Source organism: Symphalangus syndactylus, chromosome 9 (genome assembly GCF_028878055.3).
Source record: "Symphalangus syndactylus isolate Jambi chromosome 9, NHGRI_mSymSyn1-v2.1_pri, whole genome shotgun sequence".
NCBI classification, from domain to species: Eukaryota; Metazoa; Chordata; class Mammalia; order Primates; family Hylobatidae; genus Symphalangus; species Symphalangus syndactylus.
In genome coordinates this window covers 51599304-51623848 of record NC_072431.2, presented here as the reverse complement: position 1 = coordinate 51623848, position 24545 = coordinate 51599304, and positions in this window count along the sequence as shown.

Below are 24545 nucleotides of genomic sequence, written 5' to 3'. Positions count from 1 at the left end.
AAATGATTAATAATATCTGACAAGTTCCAATAGAGTGAATTATTTATCTCCTAATTGGTACATGTTTCCATTAGCTTTGCAATAAACAGGATGTTTTTCTTTTGTCTTTCCCTCATTTGTGCATCACTGTCAGAAATTTTGTTAAACTAGCTAAAGATAAGATAAAAATGAAGTGTCTTCTCTAAGTGAACTGGCTTTGTCTTACCAGGACATCACCACTTTAAAACTGTGTTAGGACTGTTATGGTTTTGCAAACTGGGCAAAATGCCTATCCTGGTCTTTGCACCAACTGTTAGAAACCCTATCTCTGAGGGTGGAGTTACTGTGGGTGAGCCCACGCATTAACCAGTTGAAGTGGAAGAAACTTGGAATGAGCTTAGGGAGAGAGCAGTCCCATTTATTTTCAAAATGTATTAGCTACCTGCATGATGGGCACATTTCCAAACCTTCAGGCAGGAATGCTTGGACAGGGACTTTTATGAATTGATGCCCCCATGACTGGTAACTACTTTTGAGAGACCATGCTGGGGTGAGGCAGAAGCTTGACTTACTGCTGCTTTTAGCTTTCAACTTCTGGGAAAATGTACTCTGTATACAAAGAAAATAACAAACATTTTTTCTGGATCATTGTAAAGCAGTAATGGTTTAATAGTTTCCTCTATGGGTCACAGACATGCTTCACTAGAATTAAGTTTTCTGTCTACATAAGGGCCTGATGAAACTCTCTTGTTTGTATCTCTCTAGGTCTTTTGTCTCAAACTACAAACATCAATTAGATATCTGCCATGTACAAGGCAGAACGAGTAGATTTAAAGACAATTACACCATGGTTGCTATCCTAGAAAATGTTCACAATTTAGACAGGGAGATAAGGTAAACACTGTGATGGAGGTTCCCTGAACCACTCCCAGTTTTGGTGATTTGCTAAGAGAACTCACAGGATGCAGTACACAGTCATATTCACTGCTATGATTTATTATAGTGAAAGGACACAAAGTAAAATTTACTAAAGCAAAAGGTGGGTGTGACAAAGTCAAGAGGCAATCAGACACAAGCTTCCATGAGTCCTCTCCAGTGCAATCACCCAGGATGTGCTTAATTAATTTCTCCAGTGATAAATTGGGACAATGTGCCTGATATGCCTACCAGGGAAAATCATTCAGGACACAGTGCCCAGGGTTTTCATCTTTGGTAAGTCTGGTAGGCACCCCCTGACTAGCACATTCCAGAATCCCTGATTCCCAGAAGGAAATCAGGTGTTCAGTATTAACTACACTGCTCACACAGTTTGGGTGCAGTGAGCCACTCTTCTCAGCTAGGAATGGTGGCAGTGTTTCTGAAATCCAAGTTTCCAGATGCCAGTCAAGGGTGAAGCTTGCAAGCAGGTTTTTCTAAGGAAGCCATTTCAGGCCTGCTATATTATCTCTTTTCTGCACAAAACCATATTGTCTTAATTTTGGGAGGCCAAGGTAGGCAGATCACTTGAACACAGGAGTTTGAGACCAGCCTGGGCAACATGACAAAACGCTATCTCTATAAAATATACAAAAAATTAGCCAGGCATGGTAACATATGCCTGTAGTCCCAGCTACTTGGGAAGCTGAGGTGGGAGGATAACAGGAGCCTGGGAGGTTGAGATTGCAGTGAGCTGTGATCACGCCGTTGCACACCAGCCTGGGCAACGAAGTGACACCTGTCTGAAAAACAAAAAACAAAAAACAAACAAACAAAAAAAACCATATTTTAAGAAAATTAAAAACAGTATAGGAATTAAGTAAAAGATGAATATGTGAGGAACTACTGGCAGTAGGAGAGGTATGTAGATCAATGTAACAGAATAATGAGTCTAAAAATAGACCTAGAAGTTTCAGGGTGATTCAATAGGGAAAAGAATAGTCTTTCAATAAATGGTGCTGGAATAATTGGACATTTGTATGGAAAATTAAGAGCTCCCTTCTTACCTGGTATCATATATAAAAATAAACTCAAAATGAATGAGACCACCATATAAGAATTAAAACAATAAAATTCCCTAAAGAAACTATACACAAAAAATTTTGTGACATTGGTTAGGCAAACATTTCTTAGCAAGAAATGCTAAGAAATGAATGAACTACTAAAGAAAAAAGATAATGTGGACTTCATCAAAATTAAAACTTAGGCTCTTGAAAGACACTGTAAGGAAAGTTGAAAAGGCAAACCACTAGAATTGCAGAAAATATTAGCAAACACACAGTAATATGTGTATTGTGCAGGAAAACTTTCCTCAGAAATTTACAACTCAAGAAGATGATGCAAGTAAAAAATGTGCAAAAGAGGAAAAGAGAGAAGAATCAAAAAGACACAATAAAAATGATAAAGGGGATATCACCACTGATCCCACAGAAATACGAACTACCATCAAAGAATACTATAAACACCTCTACGTAAATAAACTAGAAAATCTAGGAGAAATGGATAAATTCCTGGACACATACACCCTGCAAAGACTAAACCAGGAGGAATTTGAATCCCTGAATAGACCAATAACATGTTCTGAAATTGAGGCAGTAATTAATAGAATAGCCTATCGACCAAAAACAAAACAAAACAAAAGCCCAGGACCAGACGGATTCACAGCTGAATTCTTCCAGAGGTACAAAGAGGAGCTGGTACCATTCCTTCTGAAACTATTCCAAACAATAGAAAAAGAGGGACTCCACCCTAACTTATTTTATGAGGCCAGCATCATCCTGATACCAAAACCTGGCAGAGACATAATAAAAAAAGAAAATTTCAGTCCAATATCCCTGATGAACATTGATGCAAAAATCCTCAATAAAACACTGGCAAACTGAATCCAGTACCACATCAAAAAGCTTATCCACCACAATCAAGTCCGCTTCATGCCTGGGATGCAAGGCTGGTTCAACATATTCAAATCAATAAACGTAATCCATCACATAAACAGAACCAATGACAAAAACCACATGATTATCTCAATAGATGCAGAAAAGACCTTCGATAAAATTCAACATCCCTTCGTGCTACAAACTCTCAATAAACTAGGTATTGATGGAACATATATCATAATAATAAGAGCTATTTATGACAAACCCATAGCCAGTATCATACTGAATGGGCAAAAGCTAGAAGCATTCCCTTTGAAAACCAGCACAAGATAAGTACGCCCTGTCTCACCATTTCTATTCAACATAATATTGGAAGTTGTGGCCAGGGCAATCAGGCAAGAGAAAGAAATAAAGGGTATTCAAATAGGAAGAGAGAAAGTCAAATTGTCTCTGCTTGAAGACATGATTCTATATTTAGAAAACACCATTGTCTCAGCCCCAAAACTCCTTAGGCTGATAAGCAACTTCAGCAAAGTCTCAGGATACAAAATTAATGTGAAAAAATCACAAGAATTCCTATACACCAATAATAGACAAGCAGAGAGCCAAATCATAAGTGAACTCCCATTCACATGTGCTACAAAGAGAATAAAATACCTAGGAATAAAACTTACGAGGGACATGAAAGACCTCTTCAAGGAAAGCTACAAACCACTGCTAAAGGAAGTAATGCAGGACACAAACAAATGGAAAAACATTCCATGCTCATGGATAGGAAGAATCAATATTGTAAAAATGGCCATACTTCCCAAAGTAATTTGTAGATTCAATACTATTCCAATCAAGCTACCAGTGACTTTCTTCACAGAATTAGAAAAAACTACTTTAAATTTCATATGGAACCAATAAAGAACCCGTAGAGCCAGGACAATCCTAAGCAAAAAGAACAAAGCTGGAGGCATCACGCTACCTGACTTCAAACTATACTAGAAGGATATAGTAACCAAAACAGCATGGTACTGGTGCCAAAACAGATCTATAGAGCAATGGAACAGAACAGAATCCTCAGAAATAACACCACACATCTACAACCATTTGATCTTTGACAAGCCTGACAAAAACAAGTGATGGGGAAAGGATTCACTATTTAATAAATGGTGTTGGGAAAACTGGCTAGCCATATGCAGAAAACTGAAACTGGACCCCTTCTTTACACCTTATACAAAAATTACTCAGGATGGATCAAAGACTGAAATGTAAGACCTAAAATCATAAAAACCATAGAAGAAAACCCAGGCAATACCATTCAGGACATAGGCATGGGCAAAGATTTCATGACTCAGACACCAAAATCAATGGCAACAAAAGCCAAAATTGACAAATGGGATCTAATCAAACTAAAGATCTTCTGCACAGCAAAAGAAACTGTCATCAGAGTGAACAAGTAACCTACAGAATGGGAGAAAATTTTTGCAATCTATCCGTCTGACAAAAGGCTAATATCCAGAATCTACAAGGAACTTCAACAAATTTACAAGAAAAAAAAAACAAGCCCATCAAAAAGTGGGTGAAGGATACAAACAAACACTTCTCAAAAGAAGACATTTATGTGGCCAACAAACATATGAAAAAAGCCCATGATCACTGGTCATTAGAGAAACACAAATCAAAACCAATGATTCTGATGATGAGATACCATCTCATTCCAGTGAGAATGCCGATTATTAAAAAGTCAGGAAACAACAGATGCTGGTGAGGCATTGGAGAAATGGGAATGCCTTTACACTGTTGGTGGGAGTATAAATTATTTCAACCATTGAAGAAGACAATGTGGCAATTCCTCAAAGTTCTACAACTAGAAATACCATTTGACCCAGCAATCTCATTAGTGGGCATATACCCAAAGGATTATAAATTATTCTTCTATAAAGACACATACACACATGTGTTTATTGCAGCACTATTCACAATAGCAAAGACATGGAACCAACCCAAATCCCCACCAATGATAGACTGGATAAAGAAAATGTGGCACATATACACCATGGAATGCTATGCAGCCATAAAAAAGAATGAGTTCATGTCCTTGCAGGGACATGGATGAAGCTGGAAGCCATCATTCTCAGCCAACTAACACAGGAACAGAAAACCAAACACTGCATGTTCTCACTCATAAGTGGGAGTTGAACAGTGAGAATACATGGACACAGGGAGGGGAAAATCACATACTGGGGCCTGTCGGCGGGTGGGAGGCAAGGGGAGGAAGAGCATTAGGACAAATACCTAATCCATGTGGGCCTTAAAATCTAGATGATGCATTGATAGATGCAGCAAACCACCCTGGCACATGTATACCTATGTAACAAACCTGCACATTCTACACATGTATCCCAGAACTTAAAGTAAAATAAAAACAAAACAAAAAATGTGCAAAAGATTTAGCTTCACAGAAGAAGATATAAGAATGTGAATAACCACTTGAAAAGTTAATGTTATTAGTCATGAATAAAATGCAAATTAAAGCTAAATTGGATTACCATTTTACATCCACTAGATTGGCCAAAATTAAAGATTCACATTACCAAGTGCTGACAAGGATCCAGAGAACCTGGAACTTTTATACTTTGCTTGTGGGGTTGTAAAATAGTATAACCACACGGAAAACAGTCTAGCAGCTTCAAATAAAGTTAAAAATATCTACACCATCCAATTCAGAAATGTCACTTCTATGTATTTACCCAAGAGAAATGGAAACATATATCCACACAAAGACCTGTATGCAAGTGTTCATAGTTACTTTACTTGTAACACACACACAAAAAAAGAAGGAACCCAAATGTTCACTTGGTATATGCATAAAAAATATGGTTTATTTAAACAATAAAATATTACTCAGTAATGCAAAGAAATTTTAGTTGACAAAATAACACAAATGAATCTCACAAGCATTAGGATGAATAAAAGACGCCAGACCCAAAAGGCTTCATGATATATAATTCCATTTATATGACACTGTGAGAAAGACAACATTTTAGAGTAAAATTGTTGTCTGGAGTCAGGGGTGGGGAGAGAATTGTTGCAAGGAAGCATGAGAGAACTTTTTGAGATGTTGGAAATATTCTCTATTTTTATTATGGTTACATAAATATAAAATTATGTATTTATAAAAGTGATGAATTTTACAAGTATTTGTCAAAAATGCTTTGTATTACACAAATATTATTGTCAAAAATATGCCTTGTACTACATACGTTTGTATTATGCAAACATTTATTACATTAAAATATCACCTTATGTGCCAGATTGTAAAAAAAAATGCAAGGGTTGTCACATTGCAGCCTATTGTTAATTCAGAAATTAGTCACATGCACCCTTAATGCTTCAGAGCAAAGAGATCACCACCACCCCTGTGCTAGAGAGGATTTCAGTCCAGAAAATGAACTTGAGTTGTATTCTTAAGGAATGTGAAAGACTCAGAGAGGCAAAGTGGAAGAGAGAGATCATTCTGCCTCATCTCCCTCCAAATATTCTCCACACTTCTAAAGAGATCTCTTTTGATAAGCCCACAAACTCAGGCATGTCACTCTCCTGCTACAAATCCACAGTTGTTCTCCATCAGCTTGAGGATCCCATCCAAACTCCTCAGCATGGCATGCACAGTGCTCATGGCCTGGCTCCTGTCCATCTTGAGGTCCATTTCCAACAGCACTACCTTCACTTCCTGAATTATCGATAAGTCAACATGGCCAGTCAGCAGCCCTGCCTGGGCCCTGCTCAGAGCATCAGTGTGCCAGCCTTCAGGCTATGGAGCCTGGGAAGGCAGAAAACACAAAGCTGCCAAGTCAGAGTTCTTGGTAGGAAGTGAGACAGGTTGTCTGACAAGGAATTCAGAATGGCATCAAAAGAGACAATGAGTCCTACAATGTGGACCTCTAGAGAGAATTCTGGCTCAGAGGCTTGTAGCAGGAACCTCGTTAATAAAACAAGGGTACTGGAGGAGGGTGGAGCTATGAGCCAAAAGGTCAATTCAAAAGCTCCTATTCCAGGTCAGCACGGCAAAGCCATTCAAACCCAGAGAGTGGGGCAGTGTAGCCCAGTGGCTAAGAGCACAGTTCCCAAGACTCTGAACTCTACCTTTCCACTCTAATGACTATGCTATGTTGGGCAAGTAATTAACCTTTCAAAGCCTCAATTTTTAATCTGTATAGTGACTAAATGCAATAATACATATGAAACTATTAACACAATGGTTGGCAAATGGCAAGTTCTGAGTAAATGATGTCCACAAGTGTTAAGAAGAGTAACTGAAGCAGTTTGAGTACTTCTTTACTCTAGAAGGGTCATTTGAAAGGTGGGAAGTTCGTAAACTCACCTGTGGAGAATGGGATAACGTAGCAGTCAAATGAATAAAAGTTACGTTTAGATCATGTAAAACTAGAAACAATGACAAGAAACAGTGGGCTACAAAAGCTTGGATGAATCACTTTACCTCTCTGGACCTGTTTCTTGTTTGTTTAGTTTTTTACCTATAAATCTGGATTTGATGATATTTTACAAACCTTCCAGCTCTAACATGTTATGACTCTATAAAAAGAGATGGATTGTTGAATTACGACATGAGTACTCTTTCATTTTAAATGACCTTAGCAAAGAATGATGCCCTCAGATGATCTGACATTTTCCAGTTCTAACTTGCTTCATTAATTTAGGATTGAAGCAGTAACATAAGATTGACACTGAAATTGAAATTAGCACATAAATTATATAGAAATGTATTAATTTGGTGTAGCAAAGTTTGGGATAATAGTTTTGCTGGAGAATATTTATGCAGTGGTTAATAAAAGCATACTGAATCACTTCTAAAGAGGGTATTTTCAGTAAGGAGGATGTCTAGGAAATGACTTCAACAGGATGATGAGGTGAGAACTTATTATTGTCATCCCTCTGCAGAAGTATCTTGACAACTACTCACACATAGAGTGCCATTGTGGAAGCCCAGGAGTCCAGTAGAGAAATTCCAGACACTGTTGGAGCAAAACATCAAAGAATAGATACATTGAAGAGGCTAAAAAGAACATTTTCACTTTACCTGCAACACATGTCCCCCAAGGTGGCTCTGTTGAGTGCCAAGACAGAACTCTTTGACCTACAATTTCTCTGACAGGGGAAAGTGAGAGCATAGTGAGTGAGTATCCAGCTTCCCTAGATGTGTGGAACACTGCCCAAGAGGCCCAATTTTTTTTTCTCATCTTATCCAGGAAACTGAGCATGAATTAGGAGATGCTGGGAACAGGACAGACAGGACACAAACCCTAACTTCTCCACCAACTCCATCAGGAAGCTCACTCACAAGCCACTTGGGGCACCTCACCTGTGGACCCTCTAACTGGCCCATAGGCACTCCAAATATTTTATATGTCTCACTTCCCCTGCCCCCAGGCTGGTTCCTCAAGTGTAACTTCCCTGAAATTACATTTATATCTTGTAAAGCTAGAACAATGAACAAGGAACAATTGTTCCCTGAGTGTGTTCTTATGAATGCTGAGTGCAAGTATCTTATATAGACACCCAACTCAGCTCTGTGGGATTGGAAAAAGCCACACAAACTTAAGAATTTCAAGACACCACCGGGGAAAGCAAACAGGAGGCTGTCAACACCTGGCTTGGCTTTGTGTGACCTAAAGAAGACAGAGAATCTAAAGAATTCATCCCCAAGAGGGAACAAGAGGAATGGAGCAGGTACACTCATAGAAAAGATGTGAGCTAGTCTCAGAATCCCTAGCTGGGCTAATTGGTGAAGATGTTTCCCTCCTGAATCCAGTCAGTAAAAACTGAAGGAGATGACTGCTTCTTCAAACATGAAGATAGCAGTGTAAGACTTTAAGGAGCATGAAAAATCAATGGAACATGATACCATCTAAGAGGCAAAATAATATTTAAGTAATTAATCCCACAGAGGTGGAGACCAAGAAACTGCCTGACTAAAAATTAAATATAATTGTTTTAGGGAAACTCAGTGAGCTAGATGAGAACGCCAATAGACATCTCAACAAAATTAAAAAAACACATCAAAAGTAAAAGGTTTAATAAAAAGATATAAATTATTAAACAGATCAGAAATTTTCGAGCTGAAGAATGCAATGGATTAATATGAAAAATGCAATAGAACATCAACAGCTGACTTGATCAAATAGAGGAAAGAATCTGTGAACTGGAAAATAGGTCACTTGTATTCCATCACAGGAGAAAATAGAAAAGAGAATGAAAAAGAATGAAGAAAGATTATTGGATTTATGATACACCATCAACAAAGCTAACTTTTGCATTATGAGTATTCCAGAAAGATAAGGAATAGATAAAGGGGCAGAAAATTTATTTAAAGAAATAATGGATTAAAACTTCCCAAATCTGGGGAAAGATATTGACATCCAGGTATATGAAGCTTAAAAGTCTCTAAATAGATTCAACTTTTAAGAATCCTTGATGGGATATATTATAATCAAAGTGTCCAAAATCAAAGGCAAAGAGAATTTTGAAAACAGCAAAGGAAGGTGGCTTATAACATACAATGAAAGCTTCATTAGGCTAGCAACATACTTTTTTTTTAGCAGAAATTTTGCAGTATAGGAAAGTGAGACAATATATTCAAAGTGTTTGAAGTTAACAAATTGTCAATCAAAAATACTTTATCTGACAAAGCTGTCCTTCAGAAATAAAGGAGAGATAAAGACATTCCCAGACAAATACTAAATGCCAAGGGGTTCATCGCTACTGGACCTGCCTTATAAGAAATGCTACAGGGTATTGTTCAGGCTGAAATAAAAGAATGTTAATTAGTACCATGAAAATATATGAAAGTTTAAAACTCACTAGTAAAGATAAGTATATAGTCAAATTCAGAGCACTCTAATACTGTAATGATGGTATGTAAATTTTGTTTGGGATGATGGAAATGTTTTGAAAATGAATAGTGGTGATGGTTTTGCCACATTGTTAGTGCATTTGATGCCATTGAATTGAATAGTCAATAATTATTAAAATTAGAATTTTATGTATACAACAATAAAAAACTAAAAATATACTTGTAACTCTAGTATAAAGATTAAAAGCAAAAAGTATCCAAAATAACCATTAGCTAAAATAATTTGTTGAATACACAATATAAAAAGATGTGAATTATGACATCAAAAACATAAAATATGGGGAAGAGGAGGATTAAAAGTGTAGTTTTGGGATGAGATAAAAGTTATTCGATTAAAATAGACTGTTATAACTATATGATAGCTTCTGTAAGCCTCACTGTAACCACAAAGCGAAAACATATAGAGGCACAAAAGATAAAGAGAAAGGAATCAATGCATACCACTACAGAAAATTATCAAAATACAAAGTAAGACAGCAAAGGAAGAAAAAAAGAACAGAGGATTTACAATACAGCCAGAAAACACTAAACAAAATGACAATACTAAGTCCTTATCTTTTAATCATTACATTACATGTATATTGCTTAACTTCTCTCATCTAAAGACATGGAGTGGCTGTATGGAAAAAAATAAGACAACACTCAACTATATGTTGCCAATAAAAGACTCACTTGAGCTTTAAGACCACATATAGAATGACAGTGAAAGGATAGAAAACATATTCTATAAAAATGGAAACCAAAAGAAATCAGGGGTAGGAATATAAGTATCAGACAAAAAGATTTTAAGTCCAAAACTGTCACAAAAGACAAATAAGGCTATCATATAATTATAAAGGGATAAATTTATCACAAGGATAGAACAATTATAAGTATGTATGTATCTAACATTGGAGTAACTAAATATATCAGACAAATATTAAAAGATCTGAAGGGATAAACAGCAATACAAAATAGTGGAGGGCTTCAATTCTCCACTTTCAGCAATAGATAGACTATCCAGACAGAAAACTAATAAGGAAATATTGGACTGGAACTACACTTTAGATGAAATAGATCTAACAAACTTTAGAAGATTCCATCCAACAGCAACAGAATACACATTATTCTCAAGAGGCACATGGAACATTTTTTTCAGAATAGATCACATGTTAAACCATCACACAAGTATTAAATTTAAGAAGATTGAAATCATATGAAATATCGTTTTTGACCACAATTATATAAAACTAGAAATCAATAGCTTAAGGAAAACTGGAAAATTCACAAATATGTGGCTATTAGATAATATGCTTCTGAAAAACCAAAGGGCCTAAGAAGAAATCAAATGGTAAATTTTTTAAAATGTTGAGAAAAACTAGGGTGGAAATATAACATACTAAAACTGATGAGATGCAGGAAAAGCAGTTCTAAATGGGAAGTTTATAGTAATTAATACTTACATGAAGAAAAAAAAGAATCTCAAATAAACATTCATCCTAATTTTATACCTCAAGAAAGTTGAAAAAGAACAAACTAAGTCCCGCGTTAGTAGGGAAAAGATAATAACAAAAATCAGAGCAGAAATAAATGAAATAGAGACTAGTAGAACAACAGAAAAAATTTAAAAACCAAGACCAGGTTTTTTGAAAAGGTAAACAAAATCAACAAATCTTCAGCTAGACTGAAAAAAAAGGGAAGACTCAAATAAATAAAACTAGGAATGAAACAGGAGACATTACAACTGCCACCACAGAAATACAAAGGATGAGAGACTACTGTGAACATTTTATGCCAACAAATTGGATACACTGAAATAAATGGATAATTCCAAGAAACATATAACCTAGCAAGACTAAATTATGAAAATCAGAACAGATCAATTATAAGTAAGAATATTGAATCAGTAATCAAAAATCTCCCAACAAAGAAAAGCCCTGATGGCTTCACTGTTGCATTCTACCAAATATTTGAAGAATTGGTATCAATTCTTCTCAAATTCTTCCAAAAAATTGAGGGGGAGGGAAAACTTCCAAATTCATTTAATGAGTCCAGCATTACTCTGCTATCAAAGCCATACAAGAACACTGAAAAAAAAAAAAAAAGAAAAAGAAAAACACACGTTGATACCCTGATGATAATAGATGTAAAAATCCTCAACGAAAAACTGGCACAATTCAATGACAGATTATATCATATGGCATGATCAAGAGCTATCTATCCCTGGGATGCAAGGATGGTTCAATATACACAAATCAATAAATGTGATATACCACATTACCAGAATAAAGCTTAAAAATTATTATCTCAATAAATGCAGAGAAAGCATTTGAAAAAATTCAATATCCTTCTATGATGCACCTCTCAAAAAATTAGTTACAGAAGGAATGTATCTCAACACAATAAAGGTTGTAATGGAAAGCCCACAGCCAACATCATATCAAATGGTAAAAAGCTAAAAGTGTTATCTTTAAGGTCAAAGGATAAGACAAAAATGCCCACTAGGCAAAATAAATAAATACAATAAATAAAAGACATCCACATCATATGGTAGAAAGCTAAATCATCTTTGTTTGCATATGATATATCCTTCACCAAAAAACTGTTAGAACTAACAAATGAATTCAGTAAAGTTGTAGGATAAAAAGTTAACATATAAAAATCAGTAGCATTTTTATATACAACCAAAAACTATCCAAACAAGAAATTAAGAAAACAATTCCATTTACAATAGCATCAAAAAGAATAAAATTCTTAGGAATAAATTCAACCAATGAGGTGAATGATCTGTATACTGAAAACAGTAAACATTGATGAAAGAAATTCAAGAAGAAACGACTAAATGAAAAGATTTTCCATATTTATGGATTAAAAGAATTAATTTTATCAAAATATCTATACTATCAAAAGTGGTCTACAGAGTCAATACAGTCAATATCAAAATTCAAATGACAGTTTTCACAAAAATATTTTAAACATATTAAAATTTGCATGGAACCACAAAAGACCCTGAATATCTAAAGCAATCTTGCGCAAGAACAATGCTAGAAACGTTATACTTCCTGATTTAAATTATATTACAAAGCTATAGTAATCAAAATAGTATGATACTGACATAAAAACACACAGACCAATGCAACAGAATAGAAAGCTCAAAAATAAGTCCTCACATATATAGTCAACTAATTTTTGACAAAGGGTCCGAGAATGCACAATGAGAAATGTATGGTCTCTTCAAAAATGTTGGTGGAAAAACTAGATGTCCATATGCAAATAAATAAATAAATAAATAAATAAATTTGATCCTTATCTTCTATACACAATAGTCAGCTCAAAATTGATGAAAGATTTAAACATAGTACCTTAAAGTATAAAACTCCTGGAAGAAAATTTAGAGAAAAAGCTCTATGACATTGGTTTGGCAAAGATTTTGGGGGATATGACATTAAAAGCATAGGCAACAAAACCAAAAATAAGTGAGTAGAACTGCATCAAACTAAAATGTTTCTGTGTAGCAAAGGAAACAATCAACAAAGTAAAAAACGAACCTACAGAAGGAGAAAATATTTGCAAATTATACATTGGCTGAGAGGTTAATATCCAAAATATATAAGGACTGTATATAATTCAATAGCAATAAACAACAAAAAGAACAACAAATAACCTGATCTTAAAATGTTCAAAGGACCTGTATGAACATTTTTCCAAAGAAGTCATACACATGGCTTGATATATGAAAAGGTGACTAACATCACTAGTCATCAGGGAAATGTAACTCAAAACCTCAATGAGGTATCATCTCACACCGTTAGGATGACTGTTATCAAAAAATCAAAAGATAAACAATTATTGCAAGGATGTGGAGAAAAGGGAACTCTTGTACATTGTTGGTGAGAATTTAAATTGGTACAGCCATAATGAAAAATGGTTTGGAATTCCCTCAAAAAATTTAAAAAGAAATACCATATGACCCAGAAATCTCACTTCTGGGTGAATATCCAAAGGATATAAAATTACTGTCTCAGACATCTGCACACTCATGTGTCACATGCATGAACCTGGAGGATATTATGTTAAATGAAATAAGCCAGGCACAGAAAGACAAACACTGCTTTATCTCACTTATGTGGAATCTAAAACAGTCAAACTTTGGGAAACAGACAGTAGAATAGTGGTTGCTAGGATAAACAGGCTAGGAGAAGTAATTGCTGGTCGAATGCTACAAACTTTCAGTTATGATAGGAATAGGATCTGGAGACCTATCATATGGCATAGTGACTATAGCTGATAATATATTGTATACTTGAACTTTCCTAAGATCATATATTTTAAGCATTTTCACCACACACACAAAAGGTAACTGTGAAGTGATGGATATATTAATTAACTTGATTGTGGGAATCATTTCACAATGTGTATGTATATCAAAACATCATGTTGTACACCATAGGTATGTTCAACCTTTGTCAGTTTTACCTTAATAAAGTAGGGGGAGGAAAGATTATATCAGTTTGGCTTAAACCAATTTATTTTAATGAAAATAGAACTAATTGAGGAGAAATTTTCTGTAATTATTAAAGACTTTATTCGGATCTAACACACAGAACTCAGTAAATGAGTCCTTTTGCTTTCTTCTTTTCCTTCTCATTCTGTAACAGTTCCCAGCCTAGCAGCATTGACGTCTTCAGAATATGTTAGTTTACATGACCTACTACTTTGCTGAGCTCTTCTGCAAAAGGAAGAGAAGTTTCAGCAATGAGCTTAAGTGACCAAAAGCCCCTTCCCAGGATTCAGCTGGGATCTGCAAACCATCAGAACTCCCCAGTAGGGGCTGTGAGCTAAAGCTTGGTCAAATCCAACTTTCCTAAACTTTCGAAGAGATGGTCTGCAGAACTCTAACTCAGAGTTATACTTTTACTGCTTAGGGAATCAATCACTTGTCTTTAAATGCTTTGCATAAAGATTAGGTACCAATGTACTTCTCTAATAGCCAAGAAAGTTTACAAGAGCATGGAACATAGCAAAGAAAATCTGATACTAGTAAATTAAAAAAAACCATGATTTCTCTGTTTCAGGAGTATCTGTTGTTATTACAGATTCAAAATAAGGTAAAAAATCTGGATCTTCTTCTCAGTTGAAGTCTTTTGTCACTGTGTTCACAGAAATTTAGCTGAGGAAAGTCTCTTAGAGGTATGTGGTTATGTATAGCAAAAACAATACTGGGTATAATGTAATTACATGGTAACATGGTGCTCTTAACTAGCTAGCAGGGCATAATGATGCTTATTAATGACACATAGGAAACATCGTGGCACGGAACAATGGGAGAAATCTTTTTCAATTTGACCTCAAGAAAGAAAAGAAAGGGATTCAAAATATCTATTTCATCAACTACACAGAGGAAAGAGAGAATGTCAGTTGTAGGAAGAACCAAAATTTACATATTTGATGGGGTTAATATCCAAAATATACAAGGAATTTATACAACTGAATAGCAAGAAAACAAATAACCTGTTTAAAAGCTGGTAGATCTGCAGGGTCAAATAAAATAACAAAAACTTTCTCAAAAATCAACAGGAAAAAATCAGGAAGTCCATATTTTATATAAGAACGATGGAAAGAAATGAAGCCTTCAAAAAGAGAGCACTCACAGTGAGTTTTGAGCACAGGCAGGGGCAAATATTAAGGATTATATAAATATTATCACCAGGGACCTAAAACGTGAAAACAAAGACCTATCACAAAGTGAAAAACTACAGACAGTATAGGACTCACAGGAGAGGATCAGCAGCAAGGGAAACAAGGTAACATGGGGTATGGAGGTTTTCAAACAAAGTCCATCCCTCACCCACCAAGGAGCAAGCAAAGATTCATTCCAATGTATTAAATAAGATTTTTAGTCATGGTGATTGTAACTAAGTTAATGAATAATAAAATAAAGAGCTATTCGGGTCTCACTGGGGAAGGAGATCAGGCATTTGTATATGAGGGAGATTTCTGAAACTGTAATTCAACTCTAGAAAGATATCTAGTCACCGTTTTTTGGTTGTTGTTGTTTTTTGTGGGTTTTTTTTTTTTATTTTTTGGTTTTGTTTTTGTTTTGTTTTTTTTTCTGAGACAGAGTCTTGTTCTGTCCCCCAGACTGGAGTGCAGTGATACAACCATGGCTCACTGCAACCTAGAAATTTCAGGCTCAGGCAATCCTCCTACTTCAGCCTCCCAAGTAGCTGGGACTACAACTACATGCCACCACTCCTGGCTAATTAAAAAAATTTTTTTTTGTAGAGATGAGGTCTAGCCATGTTGCCCAGGCTGGTCTCGAACTCCTGGACTCAAGTGACCCACCCTCCTTGGTCTCCCAAAGTGCTGGGATTACAGATATGAGCCATTGTGTTCCACCTAATGGCAGAAATTCTTAAATAAGCCCAGTGGAGTTTTTGTGTATAGATGAGTCACCCTATGAGCATACCTGAGTAACAATAAATGCTTAAATGCTATAAAAATGCTCTTTTCTAGTTTTGCAAATGAGTCATGTGTATTTAGGGCTAGAGACAAATTGCAGGGATCACAGAGAAGGTATCACCAGTGGTTTTCTTTCTCTAATCTTCCTTCATACTAAATAAAATATTGAACAAGCATTTTAAAAATATCTACTTGAAGTTGTACCAGGGTATTAGTCTGTCTGAGGTACCTATGTCTCTGTGTAGTGCATGGAAAATACAAACTGCTGTCAGTGCAAAACTTGGGTGAGTCACTCTCAAAAAACACTTGATCATCGTCATGGAGATGTTTATGTTAAAAATTTCTTAGAGGTCTTGCTTAGATCCCTTCCAATGTGATCAGGGTGAAGTCTCCCTGATTAGCAGAGTCAGGATTCTAGCACCCCAAAAAAGTCAACTCAGATAAAAAACACTATTTACAGACTGTTTCCTTCTGGGTAAGTTATAGCTTCCATTTGCGTTTCATAACACTAAACATACCAGCACTGATTCTATTAATCATGTTCTTTTAAAAAGGATAAATATCTTGATAATCTCTTATCTAGAGGAGGGAAATATCAAGTATATCTGATGGCCAATCTATACAACCTGTTTCCAATATCTAGTTGATAAAAGATGTCAGTAATAAATTATTTGTTTCTACAATGTCTTTAGTAAACATATTGCTATGAGCCTGTATGTGTATGTGTGTATGTGTGTAGCACTATGCATTGTAAAAGTACATGAGCTTGCACACAGGATTACATGTTACAGAACAATGCCCTAAATAATTAAAAACAACACAATAATTGTATTATGCTTAACATGATATTGTATTTCAAGTTACTGTAATCTTCACAGGCCATCCTTTTGTATGTAACCAGTGGGAAACTCACTTACTCTAGGTGGGCTTAGCACCCCACTTTGACAGGGTTTCTGCCTTCTGCGTGCCAGGCTTCCCAAATGACCAGAATATGACCATCTCTATGAATTTCCTCTTCAGATAGCTAGGAAGTTTCTGCTAGGCATATATATGAAACTGCCTCAGAAGCTCCAAAAGAGGAGAAGGACTAAAATAAATCTTGGCTGAAATGTAGCCAGGTAAACACAGAGATGCTCCAAGGAATCAAGACCAGGAAAAACAGAAGTGCAAGTTTTATTCTTCACTTACGAGAATGAGTGGAAAATAGAACTTGCACTTCTATGAGAAGCTTAATGTTTTCTCTGGTCATGCTTATGATCAATGAATGCAGTCTTAGAAAGACACTAGCTTTCCCTACCCCTAGCCCACATTGCCTGAATGTCACAGTGTCTCCAAGTTACTGTCCTCAGTGGGAAACAGGTGGTTCAATATCACCTACTTCATGGATTTCTAAAAATGAGAGTAATAATTCCAATCTCTATTTACATAAAAAAGAGTTCATTGTATTGGACACCATTCTCAGAAAAGAAGAAAATCCCACAGTCCTGTGGTGTGAGGAAGCAGGCAAGTACTGAGCTCTGCTCAGTTTCACTTTGTTCACCGCTGCTCCTCAGATGAGTTTTTCTGTTAAGGGAGTTTTAAGTCTTAGGTTTCACTAGGAAATTTGTAATTCCATGGGAGGAAACAAACTGCAGTGGTTTAAGAGAGCATTCTGAAATTAGACTGACCAGTTCACATCCAAGCCCTACTACATCCTAGTTGTTTGACCTGGAACATTTACTTAACCTCAATATCCTTACCTCTAAAATGTAGATACTCTTAGTGTCTGCCTCTTAGCAGTCATATGAAGATTAAATAAAATCGTGCATATAAGATGTTTAGTACAGTACTGGGCACATATGAGAAACTCAATGTTAATTGCTATAATTATTTTCAACTTGGCAATGGGTTTTTTATTTTTATACTCAGTTTTCAATAATGATTTGAAAATTCCAATAATAAAAAATCTGCGGGCCAGGTGCGGTGGCTCACACCTGTAATCCCAGCACTTTGAGAGGCCAAGACAAGTGGATCACCTGAGGTCAGGAGTTCGAGACGAGCCTGGCCAACATGGTGAAATCCCGTCTCTACTAAAAATACAAAAATTAGCTGGGCGTGGGGGCACATGCCTGTAATCCTAGCTACTCGGGAGGCTGAGGCAGGATAATCGCTTGAACCTGGGAAGCGGAGGTTGCAGTGAGCCGAGATTGCGCCACTGCACTCCAGCCTGGACAAAAAGAGCGAAACTCCATCTCAAAAAAAAAAAAAAAATTTTTTTTAAATTATTGTCACTATTTCCTCCATCCAGTAGCTTTTGGGCAAAAAACAAACAAACAAACAAACAAACAAACAAAGACACCTAAATTTGAAATCAGGTTTGAGGCTGCACCAATCTTTTTCAGGAGGAATGAGAGCCAATACATAGCACAGGCTTTTTTTAATACTATTTTGTTTAATGCAGATTTTTGATCTAACTGTAAGAAAAGATTACTTAGTTTTTATTCATGAATGTTTACTTTCTAAATATACTTTAGATTTTATGTCCTCAGTGTAGTTTGGATTTTTTTTCCCATTCGACATAGCATTCACCTTCAAAGCCTGCATGTGAGACACCAGTTTTGTTTAATTTATTTCATAGTCATTGTACCATTTTGTTTGACAACTCCATATAGAAGCACAGAAAAGAAAAATCTGTTTCCTTTATAATGTGCAAAAGCAAGTCATGGCATCAACAGCTTTTCGGTGGTTTTGAAAATGGCTTGTTTACATTACTCTTGTCTGATACAGGCAGAAAGCTATTCAGGTTTAAAAAATAGTTGTTTTTGCTTCAAAGAAAGGGGATTATATAACTATTTGTGATATAACTAATTAACTTGATCTGAGTATACTTTTTGATAAGGAGAGAAATAGTAATGTTGCAAAAGGCAAGATCTAGGGAACATCAAGGCACAAGGGGTGCTCCCCTCTAAGTCCTTTCTCCTTGGGGGAGGATCCTACATTTTTGCCCACAAAAGAAAATATTATTGTTACTCTTATTAGATAACCTAGCCTTTGAGTTATTAAGCACAATATTTCCTATGCAATATGCATGTGTCTGAGTGTGATATGATGTGCCATGACTGGCACAATTCTTCAGTTGAGATGTGTTATTAAAAAATATAGAGTGGCCATTTGTCATTATTGGCAGTTGACATTGATGGCAGGTACTATGGTTGGAAATTTTGGTAAACTCACTGGAATAAATCCCTAAACCCTGGTAGACTTTAAAATTTACATTTACAGAACCTGAGATCACTTCTGCTACACTGTAAAAGCCCAGCAAAATGCATCAATTACAGAATAACTCGTCTAAAAAGTACTTTGCCAAGCAAATTTCCCCATCAGCTACCCAGCCAACAAGCTGTGTGTAGCCATCATTACTGCCAGCTGCCAGACTAGGGTGTGTCACATCACCTCTTTTCAGAGTGAGAGGAGTGTCACAGCAGCTGGAGATCCTTTGCTTGGTGCTGGCATCATGTAACTCTGCCCTATCAGCTCCTCACCCCTGTGGTCATTCCTATGGTGATTTGGAGGCTCGCCCATCAGACAATCAACCTGGCTCAGCTGCTTAGGCACTGAAAGGCTGAGTGGACCCAGAACCTTCCATTCCATGCCAGTGTCTGGGATTTCACTCATTTTTTAAATTCATCTATTAGATGTGTATTTATTAAGTCCAAAGTACTCTTCTAGGCATTTGGGGCATTAACAATCAATAAAATAGAAGAAAAAAAGTACTGCTTTCACAGAGCTTATATTCTAGTAAACTGACATTTCAGTAGTTTCTCTTGATAATCAGGGCATGTATTGGATCATATCTGAATGAGAACTTTTAAAAGATACTAATAGCAAGATCCCTTATAGACTATACAAAAACCTTTTGCTATAAAGTTTGGGAATACTTTGCTAGCTTTTAATTTTGTAATAGTATTAGATCTATAATAGAGTCGCAAAAACTATAGAGATGTCCTGTATACCTTTTATCCAGCTTCCTTGAATGTTAACATCTTACATAACCATAGTAGAATTATCAAAGCTAAGAAATTAACTCTAGCACAATACTATGAAATAAACTGTAGATTTTATTTGTATTTTACAAGCTTTTCCACTAATGGCTGTTTTATTTCTGTTCCAGGATCCCACATAGCATTTCTTTGTCATGTCTCCTTGGCCTCCTCCAATCTATGACAATTCTAATCTTTGTCTTTCATGACCTTGACCTTTCAAAGAGTACTGGTCACATATTTTAGTAGAATGCCTCTTAATGTTGTTTTTATGATATTTTCTCAAGGTTAGTTTGAGTTATGCACTTTAAAGAAAAATACTCAAAAGTCATGTGGCCTTCCCACTTCATCATATTAGAGGGGTGCATGTTGCCAGTATTGGTGATGTTAACCTTGATTACTTGAATAAGGGCTTGTCTGACAGTTTTTTCCATTGCAAAGTGACTGTATTTCCCTTTGAAATTAGTAAGTATTTTGGAGGGAATGTTTTGAGAATATGCAAATATCTTGCTCTTCCAAAACTTTTACCCACCAATTTTACCATTTATTGGTGGATTTTTTTTTTTCAGAAATTATTACTATGGCATGCTAAGGATGTTTTTCTATGTCACTTGTTCCTTGTTATATATTAATTAGAAATGTTTGGTAAGGAAGGGCTATCTCCTATCTCTCAATTATTTATTTGTCAATGTATTTAATAATTTAAATCAGTGTAGATTTACAGATATTTATTTTATTCTTTGGTTTATAATATTATTATTTTTAATTTTTTTACAAAAATTTTTCCAGTTTTGGCCTTTGAAGGCTCTTTCAGATTGGCCCTTGTGTCTATTGGGCCTTTTGGATAGTCAATGTCTCCTTAATGTAGATAGGAAAGAGGAAGATTTACTTCCATTGATTCTGTTTGCTTATTTTACATCTGCCAGGACATTTTATTTTTAAATGAACTTTTTTATATATATTTTAAAAATTGCTAAAACATATACAAAGGATACAACATGAAACATGTATTAAAGAAAACCAAGCTACTCCACCAATATGTGACTGTTAGGTCTCTCCCAATTTAATCAGGAATTATGACTAAGACTGGGAGAAAATGCTCCCTAACAGTATACGATTCAGTGATCGAGAATATACCAAAGCAAAGGCATCATCTAATCAAATATATTTGTTGTTGGACACTTTGCTTTCTTCCATATCTTGGCTATTGTGAATAGTGCTACAGTAAACATGGGGGTGCAGATAGGACATTACGTTAAGTGAATTAAGCCAGGAACAGAAAATAAAGCACTACAAGTTCTCACTCATATATGGAAGCCAAAAAATGTTGATTTCATAGAATCAAAAAGTAGAACAAAGGATACTAGAGGCTGGGAAAGGTAGAGGGAAAGGAAAGATAGGGAGAGATTTGTTAAAGGATACCAAATTACAGCTAGGTAGGAGGAATAAGTTCTAGTGTTCCATACCACTGTAGGATGACAATATTAACAATAATATATAGTTCCAAATAGCTGAAAGGAGAATATTGAATTTGCCTAGCACAAAGAAATGACAAAACTTTGAGATGTTGGATGTACCAGTTACCCTGATCTGATCACTATATATTATATGTATCAAAAACCACTATATACCCCGTAAATATGTACAATCATTACTTGTCCATTAAAAAATTAAGTCAATTTCAATGGCACATTACATAAGTGCTCTGAGAGATTTCTTTTCTATTTATTAATATTTTCTTGAGGCTATCACATCATAACTTTGGTAAAAGAAGCTTTTGGACAAAATAAAATCACTTTTCAGAAATGCTCTAACATGGGTACAGCTGGAAGCCATTATCCTAAGTGAATCAGCACAGGAACAGAAAACCAAATACTGCATGTTCTAACTTTTAAATGCGAGCTAAACAATGGGTATTCACGGACATAAAAATGGCAACCACAGACACTGGGGACTGCAAGAAGGGGGATGGAGGGAGGCAGGCAAGGATTGAAAAACTAACTATTGGGTACTATGCTGAGTACCTGGGTAACGGGATGAATCATGCCCCAAACCTCAGCATCACACAATATACCAGCTAGCAAACCTGCATATGTACCCCTGAATCTAAAATAAAATTAGAAACTAAGAGAAAAATAAATGCATAGAAAGCATCCCAACTCTTTGTTGCTTAGATGATGATTTCTCTGCACCAGCACACAGAGACTAATGCCATCAGGAACACCGGGCAGAGGTTGTTTTGTTCGCATACTGTGCTCCTGTAACCACTGGCCTCCCACTGTGCCCTGGGCAGTACAGCACAGATAGCACCTGCAAAGGTACAGAAACCAGGGCTCATGGGGACACCTATCAGCTGAGAAGAGTAACAATCTCACTTGATGCAACTAAGATGGCATAGATTTCAAGCAGTAATTGGTTTATTCTAGTAGCTCCCAGTCTGTACTATCCTTTGTTCCCCTCTCCCAGGCTCTTTCTCCCTTATCTAGTATATCTCACCCTCAGCTTCCAGCTTCCTTGAAAAGGGAAACTTTGTTGTTCTTCTTGTCTGCCCCAGGATCCCTAAACCCCTCTCTGCTTCCTGCCTTATCCACTTTGAAATTCTTCCACTGTCCTTCCTAACATGGCTGATAGCAGTGCACTGCCTACCACACACATCTTGACAGCTTGGTCCTTGGTTGACATCTTCATCTTCTTATTATCTTATATTTAGAATAAGAGCTTGTCACCATCTTAGACCAGATCCTTCTCATTCTCTTCTCATTTTTATATTGATGCCTTTTTCTAATATGCTAATTACCCAATCCTTCTCACTCTCATTAACCTAATTCTGTGTACTCTTAAAATTTATATTTAAGAGGTCCATAAGAGGACCTCAAGATCCTTAAGAAGCATTTCTTTATTCTTTGTCCCATCCCCATCTCTCTGTCTTTCTCTTTCTCTCTCTCTCTCTTTCTCTCTCTCTCTCTCACACACAGACACAATTTTTTCTTTTTTTTACAACTCTGACACCTAATCCAACTCACTTTCATGACTTGCAACACAACCTCTATAAGGAAATATTGCCCCCTTTCCCCATCCCATCACTGAAATAGAACTTGTGTTTCCTAAATTTTTAAACTCTTCTAGATTCAAATAGGCTGACAACTTTCAAATTTACCTAGAACTCTTTCAAGTGTTTGGGATAGGGGAGTTTATTTTCATCACAAATGTGATAATGGTTGTCTTCCCCATGTGAACCTCTGTAAGGTTCTGAAAGTTTAGTATAGTAAAATAACTTCCATTAACAATTTATTATCATTATGAAGGTATGCAAACTTTATTTGAACAAAATTCCATGTTCACTCTTTTAAGATTAAAGTATTAGTTTTTCCTCATGGGAAATTTTTTCATGTTCTATATGTTCATTCTTCGTGTTATATATGTTCTTCCAATTTTTGGCAAACTATTTGATGCAGCTTTCCTCCTTGATTTTATTTACTTACTAGAATAAATTTAGAGCCAAGGATTGGTTCAACACTGCAACAAACTCAAGAATAGCATTCACATCTCTGCATGAAAATCTGAGGTCTTAAACATAATTTCTTTTAAATAAGGGAGATTTCCAGTTAAAGAGAATTAAATGCAAGGACATAATAAAAGATTGAGGAACACAAATGTTATAACTCTACAAATGCAAAGAGAAGGTGGGAGAAGACATCAGTGGTGTGGAAGTTTCAATGAATCTTTGAAAAAACTGAAAGGTGATGGAGAAATTATAGTTGATTAAACAACACACAGGAAGCCAAAGCTTAAAGGGTGTGCAGAGGGGAGAGAAATGATATGAGAGTCAGCTGTCCATATGGAATCAGGAGAGGTGATGGAAGCAAAAGGTATGGGGACACGGGGTGAGAAATGCTGTGGAAAATTGGACGATTTGGATGTCTGTATTTGAAACACTTCTCAAACATCCCTCAGCCCCATAACCCAGAATGCCAGACAGAAAGCTGTAGGTCATTTACGATGTTAAGCAGCATAGTCTTAGGACTCAGGGGCAGTAGAGCTGATGAAGGAAAGAGATGAGTTAAAAGGCTGAAAACTGAGTAGAGGGCATTCTGTGAAGGTGAAAATGAAAAACCTATCATTTCCCAACTGTAAATAATTTACTCTTCTCAGCCAAGCAGTTGTTGGAGCCAGCAGGCTGATGGAGATTGAAGTCCAGGAGCAAAGACCTGGACTTTTTTAGCAGCTCCTTGGAGAGAGCTCACGAAGGACTGTCTCAGCTCTGGATTCAATGTGGACCTGACATCCAGTGTCAGAAAGTCCATACTAAGCACAGCACATGGCAGGCTTCTA